The following is a 7,837-nucleotide window of genomic DNA, read 5'->3' as shown; positions in this document are numbered from 1 at the left end:
ATCTCCTATCTGCATGATGAATTAGTACAATTCATTCTGCCACCTTATATCGTGCTGCACGTTTACAGATTCCAAGAAGGTGATCGTTCCTTTTCTAACCTTTACTCCTATACAGGAAATTCTGTGATAGACTCTGGGGTTGTGGCGCTCATCTTGCTTTATTGGCCGAGGGAGCCAGGGTGCAACTTCCGGGTCATGTGGCCAGCATAACAAAGCCGCTTCTGGCGAACCAGAGCAGTACACAGAAACGCTGTCTACCTTCCCACCGGAGCGGTAACTATTTATCTACTTGCACTTCGTGCTTTCGACTGTTATGTTGGCAGGAGCTGGGACTGAGCAATGGGAGCTCACCCTGTCATGGGGATTTGAACCGCTGACCTTCTGATCGGCAAGACCTAGGCTCTGTGGTTTATGGTATTATTAGTCAAATATTTGCTAGGCTTGTAACGCTAGCTGCCTTGAAAATGTTGCTGTAGCTCAGTGGTGGCCAAACTTGGCCCTCCAGCTGTTTTGAGACTACAACTCCCATCATCCCTAGCTAACAGGACCAGTGGTCAGGGATGATGGGAATTGTAGTCCCAAAACAGCTGGCGGGCCAAGTTTGGCCACCATTGCTAGTTGGAGGGGGGGATTGCTCCTTCCCTCCCCAGCCGTGCCCCCATATGTTTTTTATGTTGTTACAAACCACTGCGACAGCACATCAATAATTTTTTTTATAAATAAAATAATTCTTAAATAGTCGATCTTGAGGTGCAAAATATAGGATGCATATTAATGCATATTCCAATAACTTCAGTTTTGGTAGTGAGCTCACCACGCCCAGTCACTACTGAGCCCACGTTTGAGAGTATCTAATCTGAAAATGATTTCCGGCTCAGGAGCTGTTGTTGGCAGTGTCACACTGATTGACAAATCAGTCCTGCGGGGGTGGGGTGGACTAGATGACCCCCAGGGTCCCTTCCAACTCTACAATCCTACGATTCTAGGACATGTGAGGACCCTCTGCCAGAAAGCATTCAACGTTCTCATTTCTTGGTTGGAGAGGAGACAAATTCTTCATCTGCCTTAGAATCCTACCCTTCCTTTGCATTTCAGGACGCTTCTTGTGTCGTGTCCAATAATCCCCAGGGATAAATTTGAAATGAGATAGATAGATGATAGATTGATAGATTGATCTATGGCTATTTCTCTTCCAGTTATCCTGGAAGCAGCAGGTAGATAGAAGCACACAGGAAACGGAACTAACACTTTTTTTTATTTATTTCATTCTGTTAAGATGATGGTTTTGCAGTACTAATTATTGAAATGTGGGGTAGAAAATAAAACTCCTCACAATGTGACAGGCTTCCTGATCTCAATGATTAATGCAAACTCACTTCTGGAAGAAGAGATGCAGCTGATGTTCTCCATTGTGTCTGTCTGCACATTCTATATTAATCTGTTGCATTACAATGAAGTGCTCTACTGATCAGTAACAAATTGGTATGACGACACTTCTTTTAATAGCTCTGTGGTTTTTGTAATCCTGCAAAATGAAATGGCAAAGAGTCAGTGCAAGCAGACAGGAGTATTAGGCGCAACATTGATTTATTCAGTAATAGAAAGAAACAGATCTTATTTTGAAGTCTGATCTGGACCTTAGAGTGAAAAGAGAGTTCAGCTCTCTTTGAAATGATGAGAGGAACACCTAAATGATTAACTTTGCAAGCATTCCCCCCTGTAGTGTATCAAGGTATTTAGGCAGCTGAGGTTGAGGATTATGTGTATATCGTTTCCCCAACCTTACTTAAAGCCACAATCACTTTATTACTCAATAACTGAAGGGTTTTTTCAATTAAAAAAAAAAAATGACAGTTATGTCACAGCAACATCATTTTTTCAGTTGAAGCAATTCCAATTAAATGATGTTATTATTAAAAAAATGTGCTGTTTTTTAATTCAGTGATAGTTCCCCCCCCCCATACATCCAGCTGATGCCAAAGCATGTTCCTTCAGAAGAACAGTATTTATTCACTATACAAAATGCTTTAAAAAAAGGATTCTGAATATTGAAACATCTGTCTTTGTTACCAGAGTATGGCGAATCCTCATATAGAAAATCCAGAATCAAAATTAAGGAACAAAATGGCTGAGTCTCTCTCTCTCTCTCTCTCTCTCTCTCTCTCACACACACACACACACAGCCACAGGGAATCTCAATAGGGAACAAGTCTGCACTATGAGAGGAAGATGGGGTTAATCATTTATTTGCTTCCACATAAGAATAGCTCCCCCCACACTACTTTATGTCCCAGGTGGAAAAAGGTCATAGTGAGGCATCTAATCATAAGCCTGCATTTTTATCAAGCTTATATTTTGATCAGGGCCTGTATCTTAAAATGAGCTTAAAGATTTTCAAATGTTCATGCCAGGCAGAAGAGCAGCTGCCTAAGAACCTTGGCAATGTTTTTCCTCCTAGACAAGGGGCCCCCCTGATTTATAGCAGAAAACAATTCTCAAAGTCAAAAAGGGAATTACAGGCTGAGAGCGAGGACACTGACCCTACATATTACAGAAGATAAAAAAAAAGCAGAGATAAACATAATTAAGAGTGGGTAAATAGTAAAATAAAACCATGTGCCTCCCATTAAACTTGAGCCATATTTTCCTAAGGTTCAAAGGTTAAGAGCAATGGAAAAGCATCTAGCTGGCAGAAAGCAAGAGAGTATTTTGGGAAGTCTTTTTCTAAAGTTGTTTCTTTCTTAAACTGAGATCCTTTTAAGATTTCTTTTCCTTTTAAAAGGTTATTTATGTTATGTATTAAATATATTGGCTTAAATGTAATATGCAAAGGAATTAGAAGCTAAGAAATGTTAAATCCTTATGCTAGATTCTTATTTCATATAGTTGGAAGAGATCACAGGGGCCATCAGCCACCAGCCCAGTCCCCCTTGCCAAGCAGGAAACATCATTAGAGCACATATGGTTGTCAGGCCTTTGTTTTAAAGACCTTCAAGAGAAGGAGATCTTTCAATAATGATGTGAACTCAAGATCCTTGACATCTGTTTAAGATAAAAATTTAAGATTAAACCATCTGTTTTCGAGGGCAATAGGGCAAGGTGAGCTGGTAATTACGGTTCCTTGTTGAGACATATGTAAGATATATTACTACTTATTTGTCATTTATAGATAGAAGAATATATAGCTTTTTGATTCCCATAAAAGGGCAAGAGGAAATGGGTGTATCTTTTGTGATTGGTTCTAGCAAACAGCCAATAGGAATTTCAACCAGGCTGATTGGACAGAGGCAGCCACAGGAGGAGCAAGGGGGCTGGATTAAGGAAATATAAGTGCTGGCCAGAATGGCAGGAGGCCAGGCCAGAGCTTGGTAACCATATACCACTGTGCCTCATATTTATTTGTCTGACAAATAAATTATTATTTTAATTTCTCTATTGCTGCGTTGAATATTTCATTCCAGCTAAGCGTTAACCACAAGCAGGGTGCTACAATAGGACCACAGGAAGCATACTCTCCAACATTTCTCCAATGAAAATAGGGCTGTCCTATCCAACAACAACAGCAACATTTATATTTATACCCCACCCATTAGACTGGGTTGCCCCCAGCCACTCTGGGCGACTTCCAACATTTATTAAAACATAATAAAACATTAAACATTTAAAAACTTCCCTATACAGAGCTGCCTTCAGATGTCCTCTAAAGGCTGTATAGTTACTTATTTGCCTGGCTCACATAACTCCATACCCTCCAGCATTGTCCTAATGAAAAGTGAGATATTCCAGGATCAGATCCGAAACTAGGATGGCTTCTGTAAATCCAGTACTGTCCCTATAAAATAGGGAAAGTTAGAGGGTCTGCTTGTAGCTTTGTATTGTCTATATCAGGGGTCAGCAAACTTTTTCAGCAGGGGGCCGTTCCACTGTCCCTCAGACCTTGTGGGGGGCCGGACTATATTTTGGAAAAAAAAATATGAACGGTTTTCGCCCACCTGCAAAGAGGCCTGAAGATGCTTCGCTTTACCTGTCCCAGTTGTTGTCCCAGTAGCCACAGTTGGGCTTCTCCAGCCAGCCAGCTGCCGTGGCAGGGTAGGAGGCTGTGTTGGCCAGTGAAGACAGAAGCAGCAGCGCCGGTGGAGGAGCCGCGGATGGAGGTAGGGGAACCGGGGTGTCACCGGAGCTTTTACCCACTACCTGCTGCTGCTGCTTCCTGAGAGGCACCGTGGAGAAGAAGACAGAGCCGCCCGCCAACCTGCAAGCGGCTACCTTGGCCTCCGCAACAACCCACCTGAATGTCATGGGAGGAATGAAGGAAGGAGGGAGGGAGGCGGGCAGTGACGAAGGAAGTGTGCAAGGAAGCGGTGCAGGAAACAGGCACGGAGAAGGAAGGAAGGGCGGACTGAGGGAGAGGGAGGAGCAGGAAGAAAATGCAGCAGCAGTTGGCAGCCGACGTCACATGCCCCCTTCACGGTGCTGCCCTGCTGAGGCGGGCAGGTGGGCAAGCCAACTCCTACCGTCAAGGGAGCCTGGCATGGGACAAGATTGCTCTGTCCCTGAGGAGAAAAGTACCGCCATGTGAGGGAGAGGGAGAGGGAAAGAACGCATGCGCTGGCGATCCACGCAATGGCGATCCAAGCAGCGATTCCTGGACCATCTGCAGGCCGGATCTATTGGGCCTCATCCACGGACCTTAGTTTGCTGACCCATGGTCTATATTCTAGTTGGCAGTGGTTCTCCAAGATTTTGAGCAGGGTTTTCTGGCAGCCATACTTTAAAATCCCATTAAAATAAAAGTCCCCCTCTCCCTCCGCTCAAAGAACTTTGGCCAAAGTCAAGCAAAGAAGCAGCCCAATGATTTTTAACTAGGCAGAACCTCCCAGCACTGGGGAATTGACACAGAGAAGGCTCCGTCTCTCGTGCTCATGTCTCAAATCTCCAAAGATGGTACTGAGAGCAAAGTCTCTAATTTGCAGACACTAGTCTTCCGTCGAAATGGTAGAGCTCAGATCCAATTTTATTGTGTCAGCAAGACCTAGGAGCAGGCAGTAAGAGGCCCTGCAAACTTTCCCGGTGAAAAGCTATCATGGCCCAGCTTTCTGCCACCTTTGCAAATGTTAAACAGAACTGAAGCACTAAGCTCTTAAGACTAGCACAAAAGGCACATCATGTGGGGACGTTGACTGCAGTTCATTTTGTTATCTCTGCTGTGCTTTAGGATCACATTAGTCTTGATCAGCTTTCAGGACAGTGGCACTTGCTTAACTGTAGCTGCAAAGTCATTAGTGCATATGAAATGGATTTAAGGTTTCAGGAAAGCTCGAACGATAGCATTCCAAGGGCAAAAATGTAATTTCCTCCCAAACGTCTGCTCCTTTTCCTCTGCCATTGTCCATTGCATGAAACAATACAGGATTTGACGCCGATACTGTGCTTTGCAAGCATAGGAGGATCTCAAAATTGATCATATCAGAGTGTGACAAACAATTCACGAGTCATGACTCTGGTCAGATATGCACCAGAAACCGCAAAAAAACCTCACAAGTACAACAAAATCACAAGCACAGGGCGGAGGGGAGCTAGAAACACAGCTTGCACTCCTTTTAACCTTTAGATAGTTGCATTTTCAGTCCGGTTCAAATAAGAATTATAGAGAAAAAGCATCACTAAAAATCGCTTGGAGCAAATGATTTTTTTAAAAACAGTCATAATAAGCAATTTCATTTACTAAAGGCACACTTGGGAATGCCACAGAAACAGCTCAACATATTGTCCAGTTCTCTGAATTGCTGCTGCTAATCGAAGCTACAAAAGCATTTATTTGCTTCTAAAATTTCTCAGTGTGCCACAAATTACTATTGTGCCGATTTCCTTTCTCTCCCTTCCCTGCCTTGTACCCAGATATTTCACTGACCACATGAACGCTGCACTTGCCAACTCACTTTTAAAATTATTATTCTGAAGACTGGGTCATGGAATTTATATAGACATAGCTCAGCTGCTTGAGGATAAATATCAGCTACAAACAAACTAGAAGGTTTCTGCTGGAAATCAGATGTCCCTGTGTTAAGAAAAGCTATTCAAAATCAGGCTGTTGCCTTTTCTGCCATTAGTAAAGCTCACCAATCTTCTTATTCTTTGGCGATCACTTATAGGCGAGTAAGATTGTCTTCTACAAACATGATATTAACAGTGAGTTTGTAAGTGACTGTGGAGGCCAATTCTGGATCCACACGTCCTTCCACAGTGAGGACCTAGGTTTCTGGGTGGGAGTTGATCACGGTGAGGGTTTGCCAAATGTGCCTTCCTCTTAGCTCGTTACTCCCTTTTGTCCCGAGTTCGAGTGTCTTCAAAGCCCATGACACCTTTGGTAAAGGCTGTTCTCCAATTGGAGCACTCACAGGCCAGTGTTTCCCAGTTGTTGGTGTTTATACTATATTTTTCTAGATTTCCTTGAAAGAGTCTTTAAACCTCTTTTGTTGACGCTTTCTATTTTTAAGTTTGGAATAAATTATAGTCTCCCCAAAAGAGGTCATCTTATACATGGGGGGGTCTTATAGATAGAAAAGTACGGTAATTTTGTCACTACCACCACCGTGATGACACCCGGGGTGGACCGCCCCCCCTTCCTCTGCCCCTGGCAGGGAGCCAGGCGCCTGCTGATATCTCTGTTTTCTTTTCGTGGAAGGAGCCTTTTCCCAACGTTTACCTTATTCTAGCCAAATCCCTGGAGAGACGTGACAAACCTCCGGCACTGGGGCATGGGGAAATACCTTTTGGGAGTCATAGGAACACTCTCCCCACCTGCGGCTTCTTACAACTTCTTTCAGAAACATTGCTCCCCCAAACCGAGGAAGCTGAGCGTAGCCATCACGGCTAGTTGCCTTGGATAGGCCTCTAAATGTTTGGTGTGGCTGAGGCAGCTGAATGTGCGTCTGAGCTGACGTTCTGTCTGTAGTTTTTGGCCATTCACAGCCCATTCCCTGCTTCGTCCACAGGGCCACGACTCCAGGGATCAGGCTCCAGCTCCAGTTCCCAGGATGAAGAATCAGAGGGCATCCCAGCGGTTCCCAGCTGCCACCCCTCGCGCCTCTTCCCCACTGCCCCTTATCCATGCAGGAAATCTGTGCACTAGAGAACATTTTAAACAAAAGCGAAACTCCATCATCCGTGGCATCCCAGGCTCTCCTTTCTGGATTGTATTGTCCTTCTAAGTCGCTGGAGGAATTCCATGCTGCTCAGTGCCTTGCATGTCTTCTGGGATGTTCCGCTTGCCAGTCCCTGACAAGAGGAGAACGGCGTCACTGGCATATGTTAAAACTCAATATAGAAAGTGGAGGAACTGGTTGCTTTCGATATCCCAAGGATTACTAATAAATATTTCTTAATAAACATTCTTATAATGAAAAAAGCACTTTTCTTTCCTTCTCTGACTGCTGCTGGGAGATCTGCTTCAGAAGGCTAAAGCCAGCTGGATGTGTGCTGGCTTTCAGGGAGCAGGACATTGGAAGTGTTGGACCAAACGGGGGGGGGGGGGGGGAGAGCATGGACATGGCATCTTTCCATGAGGATTTTCTATGAAGTCCATGTCCATGACATTGGCTGTAGCCCCCAATTTCTTTCTTTCATAGCCTAGGCCTCAATTGCCTCCCCACTCCAACATTCAAACTCCCTTTCAAAGCCTCCTCCAGTCTTTTCTCTCCACCAGAATTCCATGTTCTCTCTTCCCCCCTCCCTTCCTGCTTAACGTTCCCTTTGGAATTCTAATAGAATTACCTTAGTTACAACAACAACAACAACAACAATTTATTATTTATACCCCGCCCATCTGGCTGGGCTT

At 44.2% G+C, this 7,837-nt stretch overlaps 1 long non-coding RNA gene across 1 annotated transcript; it reads right to left on the bottom strand.

Moving 5' to 3' along the window:
- Positions 1 to 1,238: 1,238 nt before the first annotated feature.
- Positions 1,239 to 7,631, bottom strand: LOC307226065. The gene is made up of 2 exons (XR_013843309.1): positions 6,771 to 7,631; positions 1,239 to 1,525 (listed from the first exon to the last, which is right to left on the bottom strand). It is a non-coding gene; the product is annotated as an uncharacterized lncRNA (long non-coding RNA).
- Positions 7,632 to 7,837: the final 206 nt, after the last annotated feature.

The sequence above is a fragment of the Podarcis cretensis genome, assembly GCF_951804945.1.
Source record: "Podarcis cretensis genome assembly, chromosome: 10".
NCBI classification, from domain to species: domain Eukaryota; kingdom Metazoa; phylum Chordata; class Lepidosauria; order Squamata; family Lacertidae; genus Podarcis; species Podarcis cretensis.
The sequence above is the reverse complement of the archived record's forward strand: the minus strand, read 5'-3'. Positions and strand labels throughout refer to the sequence as shown.